This window comes from Pinus tabuliformis, chromosome 5_2, assembly GCF_031772625.1.
Source record: "Pinus tabuliformis cultivar Carrire ecotype Pingquan chromosome 5_2, CPIR1, whole genome shotgun sequence".
In the NCBI taxonomy this organism is placed as follows: Eukaryota; Viridiplantae; Streptophyta; class Pinopsida; order Pinales; family Pinaceae; genus Pinus; species Pinus tabuliformis.
In genome coordinates, this window is record NC_142306.1 from 13232789 (window position 1) to 13258315 (window position 25527).

Here is a 25527-nt window from a genome sequence, read left to right on the forward strand (position 1 = left end):
CTAATTTGGATCCATGCTTTACCATTTTTTACTTACCTCATCTCTTTCCCATTCTTTTCATAACCCCTCCCTCTCATGTTGGTTTATGCTTCCATCATATCAGGTTTCATGTGCATCAAGAATTTCTCTACGCAAAACATTTTAATTCAAAGTGGAATTTCTACTAGAAATCTCCCTCTAGAGCCTACTTGAAAATATATTTCTACACTAATAAAAGATTCATGTTATTTAATAAAAGCTCTATAATATATCCCTCTTTAGATATTTCAAACTAGAGATTAATTTTCCTAGCTCACGTGTCTTGGGGTTTTAGCCTATTGACTATGAAAATTGATAGCAAATAAGCTAGGAGGTTATAATTCCTATAACAAATGGGTCACTATGTATTTATTCAGAATTCGGTGATTCATGTAGATATTGCACACCCATAGGATCTATTCATCCTTGTAGACTCATAGCCCTATTGTAGGGGTGGTTGGTTATAGAGAGAGTCGATACAACAATTCCTATGCTTGCAAGGGGCATACGTTGTTTGTAATAAATTGTGTAAGTGTTCATAAATATAATTGGCATGATTTCTATATTATTTATTATGTGAATGCTATGGTTGAAAATTATGTTTAGTTTGTATTACACATGTTTAAATGTTATTGTGCATGTTCCATTAACTTCAATTAACAATGATAAAAATTGTTGTTAACTACATGAATATATGTATCACATTATGCATATTCATTTAGAAAAAAATGGTGTCAAAGTTGAATTAGAAATAATATGCCTTCAACTAAGGTCTAAGTATATTATATTTGAATTCTGTTAATAATATAATTGCATACATATTTATATTCATATCTTCTAGGAATACATACACATTACTATAATATCAATTTTGGAAAAGGGTCAATTTAGGTCCATTGGTACCAAGAGACCACACCATGTGTTTCGAGATTTGTAATAGGATATTATTCATACTTGTGGACTGATATCCCCATCACAGGGGTGGTTGGTTATAAAGAGAGTCAATACAATAACTCCAATGCTTGGAAGGAACGTATGTTGTTTGTAACAAATTGTGTAAGTATTCACAAATATAATGGCCATGATTGCTATATTATTTATTATGTGAATGGTATGGCTGAAAATTATGTTTAGTTTGTATTCGATGTATTTAAATGTTATTGTGCATGTTCAATTAACTTCAATTAACAATGATAAAAATTGTTGTTAACTACATGAATATATCTGATCTTATTCATCCTTGTGGACTCATATCCCCATCACAGGGGTGGTTGGTTATAGAGAGAGTTGATACAAGAATTCCTATGCTTGGAAGAAATGTATGTTGTTTATGACAAATAGTGTAAGTATTCACAAATATGATTGGCATGATTGCTATATTATTTATTATGTGAATGTTATGGTTGAAAACTATGTTTAGTTTGTATTTGATATATTTAAATGCTATTGTGCATGTTCAATTAACTTCAATTAACAATGATAAAAATTGTTGTTAACTACATGAATATATCTATCATGTTATACATATTCATTTAGAAAAAAAAATGTTAACCTTTGGTATGTTCTACTCTTAGATAAATTTACTTCAATTTTTCATATTAGCCCAATAACGATATTCAGATTAGCAATCACATTAGCATGATATTAAGGTGAAGATATAACATATACATAAACAGTAGAAAACAAGCCAAGACAAGAGGACAAAAGATGTGGCACCAACTAGGGACAAACCCCAATGTGGGGAAATCTTTGATCAATTCTTCTTATATTCTTCAATAGTTCAGCAGAGAGAGAGAGAGATAGTACAAATATACAAATCTATGATTTTATGATAGCACTAGTAATGATCTTCCTGAAAATGGGATGCACATAAAGCCGATTCAAACATACAAACATTGACCCAAGACAGCTTCCAGAATGTTGTTGACTTTTTGTTGCACTGACTGTCACTGTTTTATGAGCTAGGACATCAACATTCATTTCTCTTCCTTCACACAGTCACCAATGCAGGCCTTCGAGGTGTAGCTCCACCATTGTCATGCTTTCAAGTCTGACTTGTACAATCCTTAGAATTTCTCTTTTGGTACTGGCTATGGCTTGCAACCTAGCCCAATAGCAAGTATGGCCTCTATTCTTCAATCAACAATCAATAATATCAATGCAACAGTATGAGTCCTACAAGGATTTGACCCAATATGAATATGTCGATGTGATGTTGGTCTAGGACAAATTTCATCAATGTCATATGAATGTGGGTTTCCAACGTTATAACAGTGCTCAGGAATAGTCTCTATTACACTGTTGTCATCATCCTGCCACCGAAATTATACGCTGACCCTTCAGGCCTTGATATGCTGTTAAGGATTCTTCTCATGTGTGGGTTGGGGTATCTCTTTGCTATGACTAGAACTCTTATTGGTTGTAGCTTGGGACCTCTTCATAACTATGAATAAGGGCCTTCCTTAACTGCGATTAGGGCTAGATAAGAGCCTCTTGTGACAGTGTATAGGAACCTTTCTGCATGCGGCTTTAGGCCTTCCTTAATTGCGGATTATGAGACTCTATTTAATTGCAGAAAGAACTTTTCTATGATTCCTTATGACACTGTATAGATATATCTAAATGGAAACTACGACTAGCTTTAGGACTGTGGCTAGGTCTCCCTGTTTGGACTATGGATTAGGGCCTATTGACAGTGTATGTATGACCTTAGATTAGGTCCCTTTAGAGTGTGATTTAGGACTACTTTATACAATGCATTAGGGGTCCTTTTTGGTTTCGTATTGGCTCCCTTTGTCTAAGTCTAGGGCTACTACTCCTCTCTAAGACTGTGGTCAAATCATTCTCTTCACTTGTGGCTAGGTCATGGCTATATATCCTCTAAGGCAACATATAGGCCTTCTCTTCAATATCTACCTTTCCACCAAAACCCAAAATGAGTGGAGAGAGAGATCACAAGAGATGAGTGACCAAATGACTTGAAGGCCACCTCTATTTATAGTGCAACATTGAGGTGGGGATGGGGTAATTTGGTTGTTGGCCGACCTTGAAAAATTGTCAAGAAAACAAATAAATTAATATCTCCATGAATACATGTTAGAATTGGATGATATTTAGATCAATCCTACACTTCTCGATGAGAGAAATCTAAGAAAAATAACATTTTCCATAGATAAGATGACCCACATGTAGTTTCACCCTAGTTGCCAATTTTAACACTCCCTCTCAACTAGGGAGAACTCCATCTGCTAATCCATCTACCAACCCCTACTATCTCTTCCATCAATGCAGTGCCCTGCACTGCTCCGCTGAACTATGAAGAAGAAAAAGTGATCGATAATGTATCCTACCATTCTCTACTGACTCGTAGTCTATCCCATATAAAGAGAGTGTCTGATACCACTCTTACTGCTCTGAAATCAATTCCAAATAAAGAGAGTGTCAATATGTTGTTAAGGCTTCTTCCCATTTGCAGATTGGGGTCTCCCTTTGCTATGGCTAGGAATCTTCTTGGTTGTAGCTTAGGACCTCTTCATAACTATGAATAAGGGCCTTCCTTAACTGCGGTTAGGGCTAGATATCAGCCTCTTGTGACAATGTATAAGAACCTTTCTGCATGTGCATTTAGGCCTTCCTTAATTGCAGAATATGAACCTCTATTTAACTACGTCCATAACTCTTGTATGGTTCCTTATGAAAACATATAGATCTCATCTAAACTGTGGCTAGGACTAGCTTTAGGTCTGTGGCTAGGGATAGATATAAAAATGGCTAGGTCTCCTTGCTTGGACTGTGGATTAGGTCCTCTTGACAGTGTATGGATGACCTTGGATTAGGTCTCTCTAGACTCTGATTTAGGCCTCCTTTATACAATGGATGAGGGCTACATTTTGGGTGTGTATTGGAGCTCCATTTGTGTGTGACTAGGACTAGAACTCCTCTGTAATACTGCGGCCATATCCTTCTCTTCACCTACAGCTAGGTCATGGCTAGATCTCCTCGAGGACAATGTATAGGTCTTCTCTTCTAGAGATCTCTTTCCACCAAAACCAAAAATGAGTGGAGAGAGAGATCACAAGAGATGAGTGACCAAATGACTTGAAGACCACATCTATTTATAGTGCAATTTTGAGGTTGAGATGGGATAATTTGGTTGTTGGCCGACCTTGACTAATTTTCAAGTAACACAGATAAATTAATATCTCCATGAATACATGTCAGAATTGGGTGATCTTTAGATCAATTCTATACCACTTGATGAGAGGAATCCAAGAAAAATATGCCATAAATAAGATGACCCACATGGATTTTCACCCTAGTTTCCAATTTTAACAATATTGCACATCCATAGGATCTTGTTCATCCTTGTGGACTCATATTCCCATCAAAGGGCTGGTTGATTATAGAGGGAGTCGATACAACAATTTCTATGCTTGGAAGGAATGTATGTTGTTTGTAGCAAATTGTGTAAGTATTCACAAATATAACTGGCATGATTTCTATATTATTTATTATGTTAATGATATGGTTGAAAATTATGTTTAGTTTTTATTCGATGTATTTAAATGTTATCGTGCATGTTCAATTAAATTCAATTAATGATGATACAAATTATTGTTAACTACATGAATATATCTGTCATGTTATACATATTCATTTAGAAAAAAAAATGGTGTCAAAGATCAATTAGAAATAATATGCCTTCAACTAAGGTATAAGTATATTATATTTTCATTCTCTTAAATATATGTTTGCATTCATATTTATATTCATAGCTTATAGGAATACATACACATTACTATAATTTAAATTTTGGAAAAGGGTCAATTTAGGTCCATTGATACCAAGAGACCACACCATGTGTTTCGAGATTTGTTACGAAAATATAGGAGCTATATTTGAGGAGATCTTGACAAGGAATTGTAGTACTCTATTAACATAGTCATCAGTTGGTTTAAGTTCAATATTTCATTGAATTTATTGGTTTTATATTCCATAATTTATTTAAATTATAATAGGAAATAAACATTTATTTTTTCCTTATTATATTGTAGCACACTTTAACATGGAGATTCCATGTAGAGAAAACCAAATCCCAACATCACCACATAAAAATACACCAACCCCATCATAGAACTAGAAAATATAAATTTTGAAATTAATGTAGGTTTATGGTTAGTAAAATCCCTTATACAAGAATTAAGAAATACTAGAGAGCCATGATGGCCTTCACTAGCCACATCTCTAGATACAGTTGTTACTTATATTTCAAATGACCAAGGTTACTTAAAAGAAATTTCTAATTATAGTACCATACTTTTTTACTATTTTAGGATGTGTTGAGGTAAAAAGAAAGCTAGAGATCTGAAAATTTAAAAGCAAAAGTTGATCACGATGTTTATTCACCTAAGAACTAAAGCATAGCCCCTCGTAGAAAATAAATGATTTTGTATATAGTGGTGCACCTAGTAAAAATTCTAGAGAAATGAATTCATAGGTGGTTCATGGTATTTAACAAACCATCTTGTAGTAACAATGGGATTCCTTTATATTTCCTTAGCAAATTATGGGATGAATTTATTTTAGCTCACCATGTCAACTACTTTCTCATTGGGGAGTTTTATTAGATGGGTCTTGGGTTCACATATGATTCACACAAGTTTACAGATGACACTTTTTTAGCACTTATCCTTCTAAGTAGAGTCCTAACCTCACTTCCATAATATTCCCATAGTGTGAAGCATTAGATAGGCCTAGTGATCCATATCGACCTTGACCCATATCTTACTGCAACATAACACATTCATAACATTATACTACAAACAAGGACCTTTAGGTGATGTTGCGAAAATGATTTGGCTTTACACTTTATAACATAATTTAGTTAGTATAAGCTATATGAGGACACAAAGCATTACCAACCATGTTCATGTGATCATTATATATGCTTGAGTTATAAGTAAACTTGTCATGGGTTAGTGGATGCTGCTAGAAATGAAAGTTTGAAGAGGTATGTTTTTATTTTTATCATGTCTATATATATATATATATATATATATATATATATATATATATATATATATATATATATATTTATTTATGTTTATTATGTGAATTTTTCATACATATGATTATATTTTGTGTGCAATTTTATGTTCATACGGAAGAACTTCAATATTTGTAGATGCATAATGTTAGTTTCCACCATTGCTCAAATAGTAGTGGTAGCTCATTCAATCCACTGTACATCTAGCTATGATAGAACTTTTTTTAGCATTGTAATCATGGTATATATGAATGTAAGTTTATGGATAAGTAATATATTTAGTATTTTTGGATTGCACTTTGAGAAAAATTATTTCATATTCAAATAGAACTTATGATTTTTTTAAGTATGCGTTAAAGTGCAATTTATGCATGCTAGTATGTGTCATTATGTTGATTTTCCACTTATCTGCTGAGTTCCCCCATTTTCATCCATGTGGCGTAATGACATGTCATCCATCAACCTTGTCATTCTACATACCTTGGGTACCTTAATTTCTATTACTAGGTTTTATGATACTATCTATTAAAATTTACTCAATAAACTTTTCAGTCTTGTAATACTCGTAAATATGGAAATACTCCTACATTTTCCATGCTCATTACTATTCGTGCTAATATATCTTACATTCTGTTTAGATAATATCAATCAAAAGTTATTCCATAAAGATTTCAATATTGTAATGTCCCCAAATCCAAATTATTGCACATTACCACCCACTTCTTCTTCAATACCACTTTGTAATGTACCTTATCCAAATTGAGGCATACCAGTAGATATTTTTCTCTGATACCACTTTGTAATGTAAAACGTTCCATGTTGATTCATGTTACTGCCATTCACATGTTGTATATGTTATAGGTTTCAAATTTATTTAAACTTGATACATATTAGCTCTAATTGCATAATACATTCTATAATGTTCTACATTGAAATACGTATGCAATATGACAAGAGAAATCATGCAATTCAGTGATAAACAATGCTAAATTACGATAGTAGAAAATTTATTAGAAATTGAAACATATTTAATAGTAAAATACATAGGAATAACGTAGAGCATAACAAAGGAAATAAACCACTTACCCAATGAAGAAATGTCACCAATTATATTCATACAAAGGGAATTCCTCGCAACCATAGACTTTGCTAGTTCAGTTCTCTTAGTAGAAAACCCTCTGAAAGTTGATGTTATTAGTCCACAATGAAAAATGACTGTTATTTGTAGCTAATTTCTGTCACACTACTCAATATGAAACAAATATTAACATACATACTTATAACAAAAAATATTGCGACACTTCCCCATCCTACACCACCCCATGGATGGAATCCTCTTCTCTATTATGCAATACCTCATCAAATTATCAACCCCTTTGGCGACCGAATGTATATTATCTAGGAATTTGAATGTTGGAGCTCAATAATTTTTTTCTGTTTATGAATTCTCAATCATAGAAATATTGTGTAATGCCTAAAGGAAATTGTATCTCAAAATTGCATAACATGAATCTCTATCCTTGTACATTAAGAATTTTAACTTAAATGCTAGCAAAGATTTCCCTCTAATACTTCCCTCTATACTTCTAATGTTAATGGGTTGGTGTTAGAATGGTATATATAACTCCCTAATTTATATTTTACTTTAATGTGAGCATCATTATATAAATGAATTGGGGTGACCTTTGGGATTTATATTTCGTGGCCTCTTCCCATTATAACTATTGAAAATGCTCTATTTACATATGTACACATTTTTTCCAAATCCCATATGATTAGTTGTCTAACATTCCCCCCCTTAAAATGAAGGGTTTTTTTTTCATTCGAAGCATCATCCTAAATATGTCAAACACTTCTCTTCTAAGTTATTTTATGAGGATGTCACAAATTTTCTCATTTGTTGAGCATTGTCATAGGTCAATAGTCTTGGCCTCTACATGATGTTGAATCAAATGATACTTTTCATTTATATGTTTTCTTCGATCATGGAGTATGTGATTCTTGGCTAATTTAATTGCAAAATTAAATTAGAATTCACATGTTTCTCCTACAAATCTTCATGAATTTCTTCATAATTTGTTTTTCCTTGGTTGCTTCTACAACTACCACATATTCTACCTCTATTGCAAAATCTAATGGAATTGACTTTTTATGTGACCTCCATGGGACAACGCTTGATATAAGAATAATAAAAAAGCATGAAGTAGACACTCCATTTTCATTCTCTCCATCAAAATCATAAATAGAATATCCAATCAAGATGAAGTCGTCCACCTATGAATATTTGAGTCCAATTTTTTTAGTGCCTTTCATGTACTTTACAAATTTTCTTGCAATAGCTAATGTCCTTCAAAAGGATTTTACATAAATCAAGAATGGATTCTAATAGAAAATGAAATATATTGTCTTGTAATGGAGAGGTAGATAAGACATCCTACAGTTTTATATGCTTATTTGCAACCTTAAATTCATTTCCTTCTTTAGATGTGAGATTCAGATTTTGTTCCATTGGAGTGGAGTAATAGTTGCATTTAACCTTGAAAAACTTGTTCAACAATTCTCAAATTCATATATTTTTAGAGAGGAATACATATCTTGGATGTTAGGTTAAGTCAATGCCTAAGTAGTAATCAAGGTGTCCCAAATCTGTCAACTCAAATCCTTTCTTCATTTAATTCTTTATGGATTTTATATAGCTTTCATTTTTCCATGTTATGAATCAGTCATCTACAGATACCACATCATTGGTAATAGTTTAGATTAATTTCTTGACATATAATGTTTCATAATCAATATTAATTTGTTGTAATAAGCCATCTTCGAGGACCTTTCTAAGATGGTTCATGGTAATTTGTTGATTGAGATGTGGCTACATCAAGATCTAGCCTTCCAATTCTCTTAATCACATCACTCAAAGGGTATTCTTGATTTGAAGAAGTGGTTGGAACTTCATGATGGGGAGAGAGTTCTTTAGAATGATATTCCATAGATTTATCCAAGATAGGGACCCCCTTCAAGATGCGGAATCTAATTATCAAATTCATGATAAATTTTTACATGATTGAACCTATCCAAATAGTCATGCTGCTAATTAAGAATATTGTTATTCTTCAAAGATTTGGGAGAAATCACCTCTAGATAATATAAAATTATCATTCACGTCATCATAGGGACATTATTTGGTGTTCTCTAAATACTGCAAGAAGATGCACTTTCAACTCCTTGCTTCAAGCTTGCTTCTTTATTCTTTAGGAATCAACGGATAGTAGTTTAAATGAAAAAAATTTAGATGCCTTCCTGAAGGAATGTTCATATACCACATTTCATAAGAAGGCTTGTTCTTGAGAAAATGATATGGGAACATATTTTATATATATATTTAACATAGAACTACATCAACCAAAAACCTTAGCTTTACATTTTTGAAAAGCATCATTGAGTGAACTATATTTAGGGTAGTCTTTTTCATTATTTCAACTACATCATTTTATTGAGGATTGTATGACACAATTGTGTGATGTTGAATCCCATGTTCATGAAGATAGTTGTATCTTCTATTATTAATATGAAGAGAGCGAAAATGTGATTTTGCATCATTTTAAATCCATGCATGCAACTTTTTAAAAGTTTCAAAAGCTTTTGATTTAATTTTGAATATATACCCAGTACATTTGGTGTAATCATCAATAAAGGTCATCATATATTTGTAAATAATAGTGGCACACAAATCAAAATGAATTACTGCATGATTTCTATCTCCTTTAGAAGCATAATCATGAAATGGTTGTTTGTTATGTTTTCCTAGGATATAAGTATCACATTGCTTCAATTTCCATGGAATAGTTGGGAAACTAGAAACACCATTTCTTTTCAACAAATTGGGACTAGAATAATTAAAATGTCCAAATATTTCACACCATAGAAGAATGGATGGAAATGTACCTTCATTATACTTAAAATAGTATGTAAAGTCCTATGCATGGGTAGATTTACATTGTAGCTTCAACAACCTTTCATCCACTATTATAGTCATGTCAATTGTGTTTTCATATGGTTTTATTATCTAAACTTTTCTATCAAACATATGAATGGAGTGTCCATGTTATTGAATGTGAAAAAGGGACAACATGTTTGTTGCCTGCTCTCGAAGGTAGATTACATGATGCAAAAGAAAGTCAGGAAGTCCAAGTAGTTTAAACATTATGGTGCCAAGTCCAGATGGCTTAAGACTTGATTTATATACAAATTAAACTTCTCCATCTACATTGTCACTGAGGTATTGAAAGAAATTTTTCAAAAGGTCATATGGAAGTTTTCACTTCTATCAAGCATCCATGCATTTTTCCGAGGAACAAATGAAGTATGGAAAACATCTTTAGCTACCCCAATATTGTGTGGGAAATAATATAATGATCATATTTAGGTGTTTCACCTTTCATGAGATCTGGTTTTTTACCTTTCTCTTATTTGTGTTTTTTCTTTATCATTTCCCAAGGGATTTTTCATGTGGATACATAATGTAGATTTCTATCACAATGAATATAGTGAGGATATGTCATGTGAATACAATGAATCCTATAATATTATGCAGGGACTTTCTTCTTGATGGTATTTACACCCCTTACCTCTTTGATTCTTTCTTCCATGTCCTCTTCTATGACCTATTCCTTTAGGTGAATATCATTATTGATTCTTATCTTTGTATGAAAGGAATACTATTCCTTCAGGGGACTGAAAAGTTGTCTTCCTTTTCCCAAAATCCTTCTCCAATCCTACAAACGTTTCTACAAGAGTGTCAAAAATAATGTCCTTGACTTGGGCACTAACCTATAAGCATTCAATATAGTGAGAGTATGTAAAATAGAGGGCCTTGACAGAGGAAGAGAGAGGGATGTCCATTTTTACTCTGGTGTCTTCTACATCTTTCAAAATTTCTCCAATATCTAAGGAAAGGGTCAAGGGTTTACTATCCTTCAATTTTGAGTTGAAGACATTTACAATCAATTGAATAGCTTCCAATTCTTAGTTTCAATCATAAAATAATTTGAACTTCTTCATTGCATGATAAGAATTTGTAATTGGAATAATATGATAACTCATCTCTTCCCATATAGAAGCAACAATTATCATATAAGTTTTTTTTTTCCTTATTCTCCCAAATGGCTAGCTCAATATCTGATGTGGGCTTGGAAGGTACTTGGTCACATTCTCCTTCATAAATTCCTTTCCATAAGTAATTAAAAATGATACTATGACTGATACTTCATGACCATTCTTTTTAGTTATCCTTGCTAATGAATACTTCTCCTATAATAAAAACGAGATTATTCTTCATTTCCACCATCAAACAAGCTTAGGAATTAGTGCAAGATTTCAGAGAAGTCAAAGACACCTCATCCTGCTAGGAACTTGCAAGTTTTCCAAACATTGTAGTACTAAAAATAAAAAAAGGGAGACATTTGTTCTATAACAATAGAGGAAAAAATAATGGTTTCGTGATAAAATAAAGGGTGATGATGATTTCTATGAGACTAAAAAAAAATCTAAGTCAAGATCCCAAGCGTCAAAATTGGAGTAGCAAAAAACTTCAAGGATTCTCTTCTTACAATCACAAAAATATGTGATCCACAGTTCATATGGATACACAACATACACCATTTGCAATTATGTAAGAATATATGTTATTAGATGGTGAGAATATAGTGGATTTGAGAAGTGATAAAGTAAAATTAAACCCAAGACCTCAAACAGAAAGAAGTAGACCACAATAGGCATAACTTTTTTTTTGTTGGCAACAAACTGAGAAGAGTACTTGAATAATATCTAAAATAGGATAAACATCCAAAGTAGTGGAAAAACATCCTTTACCATAGGAGATTCAAATCCTGGAGCTTTTATAGGGGCCGCCATGAGAATGCCAATAGTTTTACATTTATTGAGAGGAAAAGTGGTGTCTTTGCATGCACAAAGGAATTTTTGTTGTAGAATGGATATGGCCGCATGATGAAGTGATGAACCATGGAATGAAATGGAAATATTTTAAATTTTAAATTTTTGTGGTCATTTATTGGAAAAATATGACCCTTTTTATCCACGGTATCTTTTTCATCATGTCGACGTTTCGAACCCCAAAGGGGATCCATCATCAGGACAAAAATTGATAGATTGAGAGAAGAATTTGCTGATTGGAATAAATACCTACTGTTAAATTAAATTAGAAGCCGACCAATTCATAAATTTTTTCATATACTATTCAATTATATTTGTTCTATTTCATATTTTAATTCAACCTAATAAGAAATACTAAATAATAAAACTAATTAATTCTAATAAATATGATAAGATTATTATTTCATTGTTTTTTAATATATATGCTAATACGAATTACCAAATATGATTTAATTTATTTTAATTTGCATTTGCATTTGCATTTTTGTAACCTAATTAAATATAACTAGCTTATTTTATTTTTAATTTTTACAAAATAAATAAATCTAATTAATTCTTTATTTTTATTCTTATTTACTGAAATAAATCAATATAATATAACATAAAATAAAATGAATTAAATATAGTTCATTAAATATCTACTAAACGGTAATAAATAATTTGATTTAATGTATTATTTATTTATTTAATTTATAGATTAATTAATTTAAAGTTTTTATATTATTACTGTTAATGTTTAAAACCTATGCCACTAATTAATTCTAAACAAATAAATGAGTTTATTATTTCATTGTTTAAATATAACCTAATATGGATTACCAAATATACTTTGTTTATTTTATTTTTTATTTTGAATTCTCATTATATTTTGTAACCTATTTAAATATAATTAGTTTATATTCTGATTTTAATTTTGATTTTTACTCAAATGAATAAATTAAATATAATTCTTTAATACCTAACAAATAATAATAAATGATTTTAATTTAAATTAATATATTATTTTTAATTAATTTATAGATTAATTAATTTAATGTTTTTTATATTATTACTATTAATGTTTAAACCCAAGTCACTAAGGGTTAATTTTTTTTATTTATTTTTATTGGTTCTTATAAAGATAATTTTTGTTGTACATTTTTCTTCGGAGGTCCATTTTAGACCTCAAAATTCTTCTAATGAAGGTCCCTTCCCATTATAACTATTCAAATTTGTTTATTTACATGTTTACATATTTTTCCGCATTCCCTAAGGATTAGGTGACTAATAGTTGGTATATGATAATGTTGAATTCATGCATGGAAAGAGAGTGTATCACATTTTCCCAAAAGTGAGTAGGTAGAGTGATAATAAGATTCCCCAAACCCAGGGTATTAGAATACTAGTGTTGAACTTTCCTTTTGGTAACCAAGGAAATTGACCTACTTCATTGACATGCATATTGATATAGAATTGTTATTTAGCAAATGATAATGCTATTACAAACAAGTTGGTCTAGAATAAAATAATATATATCAAAATTCTATTCCTCTAGTACACCCCCAAAGCCCCTTTCACATTGAAATTAATATAATATAGTATAACTTTAATCATTGCTTGACAAGAGTAGTATTTATGTTGGATATAATACAAGATAACTACATAGTTGACCGATCAACTAGATAATTGAAGTAATAAACTACATAGTTGAACCTATTTACCATTTCATATAGACGACCAATCGAATAAGTCAACTCCCTCTTATTAAATAATAGGATATTATTGTTATTCTCTCTTTTGTATCATGACCAATGATGTGTTTTTGTTAATAAATTTTATATAGAATATACTTAGGCTATCTCTTGTCCATGTTATCCAACTCACAAGCATATATATCATATATAATTACATTATGAAAACCAGGGTATTAGAAATCATCAACTACATAAAACTACCATTGCCAAGATGGGTGCATCTCTTATAGGAACTATTACCCCTCATTTCATTAAGGAAATAATATATAATTTGGAGGCTTTTAGGAAATGTGAGATTATGTATTATGGCGTCCTAGGGTTGTTATGGTTAAACCTGACCAATCACCTTTGTATCCACTTTTATTTGCTCTCTTCTTGGGTAGGATTGGATATTTTAGAGACTCGTCCACTTTGACCCCAATGGTTATATGTATATATGCATATAGGTGGATGAAGGATTATGTGTGTTGGATACTTCATGAAAAAATGCCTCCAATAGAAAAGTGTCCACCAATGAAGAGAGAAAAGAATAAAATACACATACATGAGAAGTTCTTACCTTCCTTCAAGAATGTATGTTATTTATTTCCAATATTATTTCCAATCTATAGGCTAAAAACTGAAAAATTGCATTGTTGCATTAAAAAAATGCATTAATACCATTTTTTAATGCATGTCTAATGACGTGTGATATAATGGTGATCTACCATTGGCTATCATATTTAATTTCCGAACTTAAATCGTATTCCATAGAATCAAATATTTTTGGCTCTTTTCTAGAGGGCCCACTAAGGTCATGGGAATTAAGGCCCATATGTATTTTTTTCATTTGTCTTATGAATCCATATTTTTTATGCTTAATTTCTCCTATATACAATTTTTAGTGCCATTTTCAACAACTACTTTCCCACATAGTAATGGATGTTGGAAATACTTGGGGGTAAATCAATATTTATTTTTCAACTACTATTGTACCAGTGAAAATATTTATATTCAAAACACAAGATGAACAACAAGTATTAATTCTTTTATTAATATAATCTTTGCAATAAAATAGATACAATATAGAAATGGTTGCAATTAGATGCCAAGCACCAACTTTGACTTTTGTGAGGCTCCAACCTCCAGAGCACCAACTCTATTTTTGTCAAGGCACCGACCTTGAACTTAGGAGCACCAACTCCCAAGACATCAATCCTTCTAGTTCTGAGGCACCAACCTCAAAGACACCAATCCTTCCAGTTTCTGAGGCACCAACCCCAAGGACGCCAATCCTTCCAACCTCTGAGGCACCAACCCCAAGGGCTCCGACCCAATCTTGTCAAGGCATGTTTGATAGTAATGTTCTGCTCTCAGAACTCTTCTTTATTGAGTTCTGTCTGTTTACAGCTTCACTATAGTCTCCTTGCTACAACATCAATGGCAACCAGTCTTCTTGTGAGGGAGTCTTTACAACTCTTCATATTGTCCACACAGAGTCTGCAATAGCCTTCATGATCTGTGACAATGTCTCCACACAGCTTTAGCGAGTCTACTATTAGTTGCACTAAGCATTACACAAGAACCAACTTTCTGTTCAAGCATCTATTCTCACTGTCAGAGTACATGCTTTAGCATGACTGCTTCTCTGCTGGCTACTTCTCCCTTCAAACAATGTCAGATAAAACATTATTTATTACATCAAAGAATTGTTCTATAGACTGCATTGTGTACCCGATTAATTCATCACGGGTCTGAGTCTTTCACAGGGTAACACGATCAACAGAGATGCTCTTCCTTGGAATGCCTCTTGTCCTGTTGGACCTTCAACCCTTTTCCGTCCTGTTGGACCTACAACTGCATCTGTTTCTTCAAGTTTTTCAACCACAACCTTCAACTTTCCTTGTTCTCTCTTTTTGTATCTTCCTGATGCCTCTAACTGTTAGTTTCCTCTTTTCACTGCCTCTTCAGCTTCCTCCTCGGTCGCTGTAGTTTCCTCTACCTATTCAAATTAACCAATGCTTCACGAACACGTTAATTCAATAGCGAGGACCGAAATACACAAAGAAAACTGTGTCATATTAAAACTGTAACAGAGGCCCTTTCTCAATAATAATATGCATACACATGACTTTATTGTTTACAGAGAGATTTCATTGGAGAGACAGTACCAACAAGGAGGCCCCACCTGCCACATCACCATCGTAATCACAATCGGCATCATTTATGCCTACTGAACTATCAAAACTGTTATTATAAGCGTTTGGCCTAAAAACCCTAGGCAATACAAATATTGAAATACACAGGAATATATGAAAAAACCAATCGAGGTGCTTAAGGGAAGACTTCAAAATCATTACACCCACATCTGTAACTGCATTGGATCCTCTCCTCCATAATGTTATCGCAATCGGTAGTCGTGGCTTCCAGAGGTCCTTTATAAGTCCAGCCCATGACATCACCGATGGCCGATGACCGATTCTCTTGTGGATGCGATATGATATTAAGTCAAACTGTAATGTTGCATCGAGTCCACAACATAATCGATGCTTTTAGGGGTGACACCTATTTGTATATTGTGATACGCGAGTACCGATAGGTGGATGTGATATAACCATAGAGCCTTTCATAATGTTATAGCGGGACCGCATGCTTTATTGTGGCAAGTCTTAGAACCCGAATATATGAAATACACTAAGAAACCATGCTTCAACGCACTTAGCGGACTTCACTTGTTTATACACCTGCACAGATATGTCTTGTTGGGTCTACACATATATATCGCTGACGGGGATTTCTGGTAGTGGCTCATAGTCACCCGTTGATTACAATGTCGTCGATATATATATATATCTATATATATATATATATATATATATATATATATATATATATATATATATATATATATATATATATATATAGATATATATATATATATATGTGTGTGTGTATGTATGTATGTATGTATTTTGCTCTGCTTTAGCTCTTTGGCATATATTGCTCTTGATAGTCCTGATATGCCTTTGATAGTTCTTGTTTGGCGTATATTGGCATACATATGGCTCCTCCGATATGCTATGCTTTTATATTCTGCAATACTCCTCTGATGCATTAACTCCTCTTTTGATGAATTCTTCCTCTCAATTCTTCTTGGGCATGCATTACATGCAATGCTCCTCTGATGTGGCTCCTCTTGCTCCAATGTCTTCCTTTTTCTTTGCAATGTCTTTCAATGATGGCTCATGGCTTGGCTTTCCTGATGACCTTGCTCCTGTTTCTTCATGGATCTACTCTGCTTCCCCTTCGCTTCATATCATCATCTAGTATCTAGAATATTTCCATATTGACATCAATGACAACCTAGGTCAACAATCTCCCCCTTTTTTATTGATGGCAATATTCTTCTTCTCTCCCCCTTTGACATCAATGGCAAAGGAGTCCTCTGGGACTCCTCCTATCAAAATGCTTTTGTTCTTTATGAATGGTAGATCTTCATGGGTCTGTGACTCCCCCTGTCATAATGCTCTTCTTTTTACTCAAGATAGAAGGATTGATGGTTTATCATCAATTAGCACATTATCCCCTCTTCATGTCTCAAAAATACTTTATCAAGGCTTCAACAATGCTTAAAGATGCTCTACTTCAATGCTTTCAACCAGATTGCAAATAGCCACACGCCAAGTATCCAAGTCCAGGTTTTTATGCTTCAATCCATATTGTTGTCTCCATAGTCAGAATTAAGAGGCCTTCATAGTCCGAATCAAGAGAAAAAGCCATTGAAATTGTCTTTCTTGCTATCTTTCTTCATATCCAAGTTACTTTGTGTCTCTGTGCTTCTCCTTGAGTCACTGCCATCCAGTATTCAACATCACTACATGTGGATGAAATGGTGAGAGCTTGTGCCTCACTGTTGTTATATTTCCTAAGTGACCAGTATCAGATTAAGTTATATTTGACTGCACAACATTCTCCTTTCTATGAGCCATCTTTTCATTGTGTTCTTGTACATATCTCTGAAAGTTATTTCCGCTGGTAGATTTAGATATCCAATCTGTGACTATCTTTTAAATTCATTTTTCTGATTTGCGTCTTCTTGCAATGCTTCTTTTTTGTTTAATGCTGCTAGCTGCTCTTACTTCAAACTCCATTTCAGATGTATATGTTTGTTTAAAGGTTGCCTCTATTTATGTCTATCATTTACCTATTCTCACATTAAATCCCTGAGTCAAGACATTTAACATTTGTAATATCAGCACCACACTTATTTGCCCTATTTCTCTAGCATTAGATGAAATTCTCTGTTTCTCCAAATACGACTTAGATATTAAGTGGAAAGCATCTTTAAGAATAGTCCAAAGAATGGTTACAGGATCATGTTCTTCAATGGAGTAATCCTGAGAAATGACCTTTATCAAAGAATGATTGTTAATATTGCTCAACAAGGATTTCATAAGGACCCTTTCACTAATAGCTTCTACAATAGTGATCATGAATCACAGGTTCCCCCTAATTGTATGTATCTTCTCTTTTGGCAGAGTCTTGCCATCAAATGCTTAGATTCTCAAAATTTAGGCCAACGACCTGTTTTGTTGGCTGGAGAGTTTAATGGACTTTAAGATTGTATTTGCTTCCTTCTTCATACTTGTGTAACTTTCTTTTTTTGCATGGTTCTAGCTTGTGTAATAGCCTAGGTTAAGTTACAATCACGTGCCATATGACCAATGCTATGACACTTGAAGCATTCTACATTGTTCATGAATAAGAATTCATGATTTCTTCCTACAAAATTGTTCCTTGGAGATTGTTGGGGACCATATCGTCTATCTTTATGATATGCTTTACAATAATTTGCCATGTGACCAGAGTTTGTACAAGAATAAAAATAACCAAAAAATAAACTTTGGTACCTGGGAGATGGAGATTTCCTTGATGTACTTCTGAAGACTTTCTTCCTTGAGATCCTTTGATGATAACCATTGCCTCTCGCATCTTTGACATCATCTACATTTCTTCTTGGAGCAAGATTTCTTCCATTGTTGTTGTTAGGATGCCAAGAAACTCTCCTAGGTTGTAGCTCGGAGATGCCTGGAAACATATAAATTCAACTATTGTTGCAGGTTTTAATGGAAGGAATTATGGTTTGTTCAAGCCAAATAACCACTTCTACTTTCTTTCACTCCAGACATGTGTGAACACCCCCAGACTACAAGGCTTTAGACCACCAATGCTCACAGTTTTAGAGATAAGGTGAATATGGAGAATACTAACCACACTAGCAGATGCACAAGACCATGTGATGGTCGGCTGCAACTAGTAAAGAAACCTGTAAATCTAATCTACTAATGCAAAGATAGGATGACAGCTCTCCTGCATTAGATAGAAAGAAACCTGGGAAACCTATTCAATGATGCATACAAGATTTTAACACATAGATAAGATGATAGTTATCTAGTGCTAAACATCAAGAGATCAAGAACCCAACCTATCAGGTACAAGCTTGGAATAGAGGGAAATGGAAAGTGAGTAGTTAACAACAAAACAAGCTTGTATTAGTAGAAAATGAAGACGAGATGCTGCAAGTGACAAAATATCTATAGTCTCCAGAAGTTGAACCTTACATCAGTTGCCAACCCTAATTACATCTTGTTTCTGGGTATTTATAGATTTACATTACAAGGGCACTTGGCCATTTAGGTATGGAGGGGTCATAATTGACCACCAACCTCATTTAATGGCCTGATGGAGTCTCTGAACGTGTTTTCTTGTTTCAGTGGGTGAATCCGATTTGTTCAGATGTTGTGTTGTCCTTTTTGGTTGTTGAAGTGCTCGAACCAGTGAAGTCCATGACTGATAAATGCAGTTACAGGGTCATGTTGCATCCTTTTCCCTTTTGGCCATGCTTTCTGTTAAATATGGTTGTTAGGGAATGATTGCGACTGGTACTGGCAGAGCTGGTCATCTCCTTCTTCGGGCAATAGAGTGGTCAAGGACGTGGAATGCATGGGAAAATAGATGATATGGGTGAACGGGAACAATCATCATCGGATCGAGGAAATGGATGGCGGAGATGGCTCAGCAGAGGTGAGAGCGGGGTGAGTAGGAGCCGTTAGATCTTTGGCAGACAGATCGAATGGTCATTGGGCGCTGAAGGCTGCGCAAGCATTTAATGGGTGGATTGGATGGGTGATAATGGTATTCATCGCATTACTTTCGGGCATTAAGCGGTAAATGCCTAGGGTCACGCGATTCCATTCAGCGATCGACACGTAGTGGCGGATGAGAGAGAAAAATTGCTCTCATTGCGTGCTAACGTTCGATCGCATTGCCAACGCGATGAAAGCGAAGGTCATCAGATATTGGTGGAGATGATCTGACAGCGAGAAATGATCGAACGGGTCACTTTATTAGGCTCTATGAGAGCTGTTGGATTGGTGGGGACTAAACGACGGGGATTCAACGAGGGGTTTATGAGCACGCAAGGTCATATGGGTGAGGTTCTATGGTGGGTTTGGGATTTATTCTTGGAACTAAGGCCAAAGGGGTTAATCTGTCAGGTTTAGAAGAAAAATAGAGGAATGGAGGTGGCAGAGAGAGAGCAGGATAGAATAAAAAGGGAAAATAACCCATGAGGAGCCCCTTTGAAGACACCATCACACAGACCAGAACTCCTTCATGATCTTAGAAAGTCAGCACTGCATAGCAGAGCTAACACTGGCTCCTTCTGGGGATGAAATCCTCTCTGTGAGGTTTCAAGAACCATAGACCATTGCCTTTCACAAAAAAAATAAGATCATCAATAGTTCCTAGTGTTCCATTGGGCATGGAGTCTAATTAAGTCTACACTAAAACTTGTAAAAGAACATATTTACAATGATGATGCCTAAAGGCCTTAAACAACACAAATCTTCAAAAACTGCCCATTGACGGGGCCATCAAAAACTACTTCTCCTTCCATAATTTGCAGCATGAAAGTGTTGTTCCCTTGGATCTGAGTAATTATAAAAGGCCCACTCCACAGGGCATCGAACTTCCCATGATTGCCTTTCTTTTCCTTTAGTGCATCCCATTTAAGAACTAAGTCTCCGACTTGAAAATTGTCTATCTTTACCTTTCTGTCAAAGGCTTCCTTGATTCTCCTCTGCTGAGCTGCAGACCTTTCAATCAATTGATCTCTGATTTGATGAACTTCAGCCAGGTCACTAATCCTATTTTCCATGTCATTTTCCTCATTTTGTTCTTCCTGCAAGAACTTTTCCATGAGGAGGGTTAACTAGATTGGGAATACAGCCTTAGTGCCATATACCAACTTGAATGGAGAATTCCCTGTGGATTTCTTGGTGGTGACCCTATCAGCCCACAATGCATACTTCAATTTGGAATCCCAATTCCTTTTGTTGTGTTCCAACAGCTTTTTGATTATCTTTATCAAGCTCTTATTGGATGATTATGCTAGACCATTACCTTGAGGGTAATATGAGGTGGAATGCACTAGCTTAATGCCCATTGAGTCACACATGTCCACCAAATCTTTTGCCATGAAGGTTGTTGCATTGTCTGTAACCAATTTGTGTGGACAGCCAAACCTGGTGAAAATGTTTTCTATTAAGAACTTCATGACCACACGGTGATTAGCTTTCTTAGTATGGATGGCCTCAATCCATTTAGTGAAGTAGTCAGTGGCTACTAAAATCCATATGTGCCGGCCACTAGAATGTGGATTAATTTCCCCTATGAAATCTAAACCCCACTGCTGGAAAGGACCACTACCATGTATTGGTTTCAAGGGTAAGGACTTCAGCTGCTATTTTCCTTCACACCTCTGGCACCTATCATAGATTTTACAAATCAAAAGACATCAGAAAACAAAGTGGGCCAATAATACCCACCTCTAAGGATCTTTTGGGTTGTGGTTGTCCAATAATGATGTCCTTCACAAATGCTAGAATGGAACTAATGCATGACGTCCATGGCTTGTTCCTTTTCCAAACACCTTAAAAGGATTCCAGATGGATCCCTCCAATAGAGAAATTTTTCATGAATACAGAACTTGGTTGCCGTGAGCTTAATAGTCCTAGCTTGGCTTGAACTGAGGCCTAGAGGAGCTTCTAGCTTCAGCAAGAATTGAGCTATTGTAGAATACCATTCACAGGAAGCTAGATTTTCAGGCAATGATTGGTCATGTCCTGGTTCAGTTGTTTCTTCCCCTGTTTGTCTGTCATCTAAGCTTGTGCTTAACAAATTCATGTCCAGCATGCTGCAATTTTCTTCAGCCATCAGCTTGGCAAGGCCCTGATCTCTTACAAGCTTGGTGGGCTTCAATTCTATGTTGAATTCAATAAGCTTTGCTATCCATTTGGCCCTTCTTCCATCAACATTTGGCTGCGTTAGGACATCCTTTACTGAAGTAGAGGGCACATATGCAATCACCTTTGATTGCAAAATGTAGACTCTGAAGGCTTTTAAAGAATTGATGAGAGCATAAGCCTATTTTTCTATAATATCATACCTTAGTTCAACATCCCCTAATGTTTTGCTAAATAATGCCACTGGATGCTTTGAACCCTCATCATATTTCTAGAATAGTATTGATGAAAGGGTGTCACTAGAGGCAAAGGAGAAAATATGGAACTCCTTGCTGTAGTCTGGGTTGATCAAAGTGGGAGCTTCCATAATAACTCTTTTGATGGCTTCAAAAGATCTTCTTACTACATCAGTCCACTTGATTTCTAATCCCTCTTTTAGCATGGAGGTGATGTGTTTTACCAATTCTGAAAAATTAGGAATAAACCTCCTTACAAAATTTATTTTTCCCAGAAAGGATTGGATGTCCTTTTTTGATCTTGGGATAGACAAGGTCTGCATTGCTTTCGCTCTTTTTGGGTCAATCTTGACACCTGCAGAAGAAACAACTTGTCCTAAAAGCTTGCCCTCTTCTAAAGAAAATTGTGATTTTTTAGGATTGACTGATATCCCAAACCTCCTGCACTTCAGAAACACTTTCTTCAAATGCTGCAAATGATCGTGATGGCTCTTGGAGTATACTTTTATATCATCCAGGTAGACAAGGACAAACTTATCGTTCTGTCTTACAAATGCTATATCTATAGCTCTCTGAAAGGTAGCTCCATGGTTCATCAGTCCAAACGGCATCTTAGAGTACATAAAAGTGCCCTAATGAGTGGTGAAAGTAGTAATTTCTTGGTCATCTAGATGTACAATGACTTGGTTATACCCTGAAAATCCATCCAGGAGAAACATAACTTTGGCTCCTGAGACTTTCTGCTGCAAATGCTCCATCTTACGCAGGGGATAGTTGTCTTTCTTAGAGGATTTGTTTAGGTTCCTGGAATCAACACATAGCCTAATTTCTCCACTTTTCTTCCTCACCACTACCAAGCTGGCTACCCATTTTGAATACCTCAGAGGAACTATGATTTTGGCAGCCAACAACTTCTTGATTTCTTTTTCAGCCAGAGGGAGGAGCAAAGGATTTATGGGTCTCAACTTCTGCTTGAGAGGCACATCTTCTTTCTCTTAATAGCAGCAGAAGTCAGAATCAAATGCATTGGCGTAGGTGAGTTTGGCAGAGGTGGGGATAGGCTTCACTTCAGCTAGTATCTTTCTATACATATGATTGAATCTTTTATTAAAGTCAAACAATGTGATGAGCCCCAAAAATGGACAAATATTTGGGCTCATCCAACCTCCTAATTTGACTTAATCCACCATTCTCATTTGTTTATTGCATGTTTTGATTATATTTGTGTTAATAGAGTGAATTTGGTTAGTCATTATGCCAACAAGTCTAATGGGTGCTTTGTGTAGCCTTTTTGGTCAACTTAGAGACAAATTTGAAGGTCTTAATGAGCACTTGGCAGCCAAATTCGTGGGAGAACAAGCTAGAGGATTTGTAGGAAGGTGTCCCCCTCATTTATGGGCCCTTACCTCGAATTCTCCACCATCAGCTCGGAGTTCAAGGGCCACCGAATCAATCAGCTCAAGGGCAGCCAAGCAAGTCAAGTTGGACTGTTGTTAACTACAAGTCTTGGGCAGCCAAGCCCCTAACTTTTAGGAGGACTGTTGGGTCCTCAAATTGTATAAATAAGAAGGTTTGGGGCCTCATTTTGGTTATCTAGTGGGTAGTCATTTCGTGTAGCTAGTTAGTCAATTTGGGGATAGCTAGTTAGTCAATTTGGGGATAGCTAGTTAGTCAATTTGGTTAGTCATGTTGTAGCTCGGTTTTTGCTCCTTGTAAGCCAGTTTTGGCATGTCATTAGATTCATGATTATTCAATAAAGACATGCAGCTTTTGATCCAATTCTGAGTTTTTGAGAGAGCAATAGACCTCCTCTGTTTTGTAATGTTAATTTCTTTTTGTTTCAGCACTTTAGTTCATTGCCTTACCATGCAATTTGAAATTACAGGTTTGCTGAGTTAGCTTTATGAATTTGAGTGAGTTTAGCTTATGGTTGAAATGTTTTTAGTTGCATCAGTTAGATTAGCAGGTTGATAACACACAAGAGCTCCAAGGAAAACGGTTGAGAAAGCCTCCACTGCCATCTCTGTTTGGAGATTGGAGTGCAGCCTATACCAACCACAAAAATACACCTTTCTTTACTTTGTGCTTGCTGCAACACAGTCACGGTTATGTTAGATTCTTTCATGTACTTCACACCTGCACTACACACCTTCATCACAGCTTCATGCACATTTCTCTTCACGTTTTGGATTGCTGTTCATTGAATTTACAAGCACAGGTAGTCTAGGTTAATGCATTTTCGGTTTGGTGACAGTCATAAGCATTTGTTTCATTTACACTGTTCTCTCTCGTTCCATTACCTTCTCCTCCATCTTGATCACGCATGCAAACACATCTTTGACCTCTGCTCCGCTCTGTTATCTCCCAAAGTCTTTCACTCCTCACGTAACTTCATTCCCTAGCCCTTTCGTTGACATAGCCCTTTGTCTTCCAACCTACTCCCCACACTCATTTCCTATCCTATTTCTCCACTTCTGAGCCATCACCAGCCTTATTCCTACCTTACACATCTCCCCCTACCATTCCATCACTCCTCCATCACTTCAAACACTCACGGTAGGTCATCCTGTAGCAGTTTGTAGACATCCTGTAGAAACCAGAGTATCCTGTAGGATCCCCTGCAGACATCCTGTAGGAGGCCACTCACTCGGTCGCTGAGCTTCTGAACATGAGGAACCTCTGTGGATGGATGCTAAGGATCCCTAGGGACCTCTCCTAGCCTCCCCAACCTTTTCCACACTTTCCTTCCTTCTCCATCCCATCTGCACAACCAAACCCTAGTTAGCACAAAATCACAATCATTCCATCCACTTAAAGAAAAAATACAAAAACATGTCTTTTATGATGCAAGTAGCTTAGATCCATGCATTTTCACTTATTAGAGGTAATAGTAGCATTGGTAGAAGTTTCATTCACATTCTTTGCATTATAGAGGTTAGACTAGTCAAATTAGGGTTTCCTAGGTTTACATGCTTTGATTTGCTTTCAGTTCATTTTTGTCAAGTAAATTAGATTTCCTTTGAGAGTAGCTTTCGTCCATCATTTAACAAGCTTCTTCTGAGAGCCTATAGAAGTTGGCTTGAGCCCTAGCGGACTTGTGCCAGCTGACCAAGTGACAGCTGCGACAAGAGCTAGTACTTGTGCATACAGCACCGTCGCTTCCAAGTTTGTACGAACTACCGGGTTGATAAAATTAAGAGACAAGAAGCTCCAGGAGTTGTAGCATTATTGCTACAATACTGGAGCCCACCACAATGATT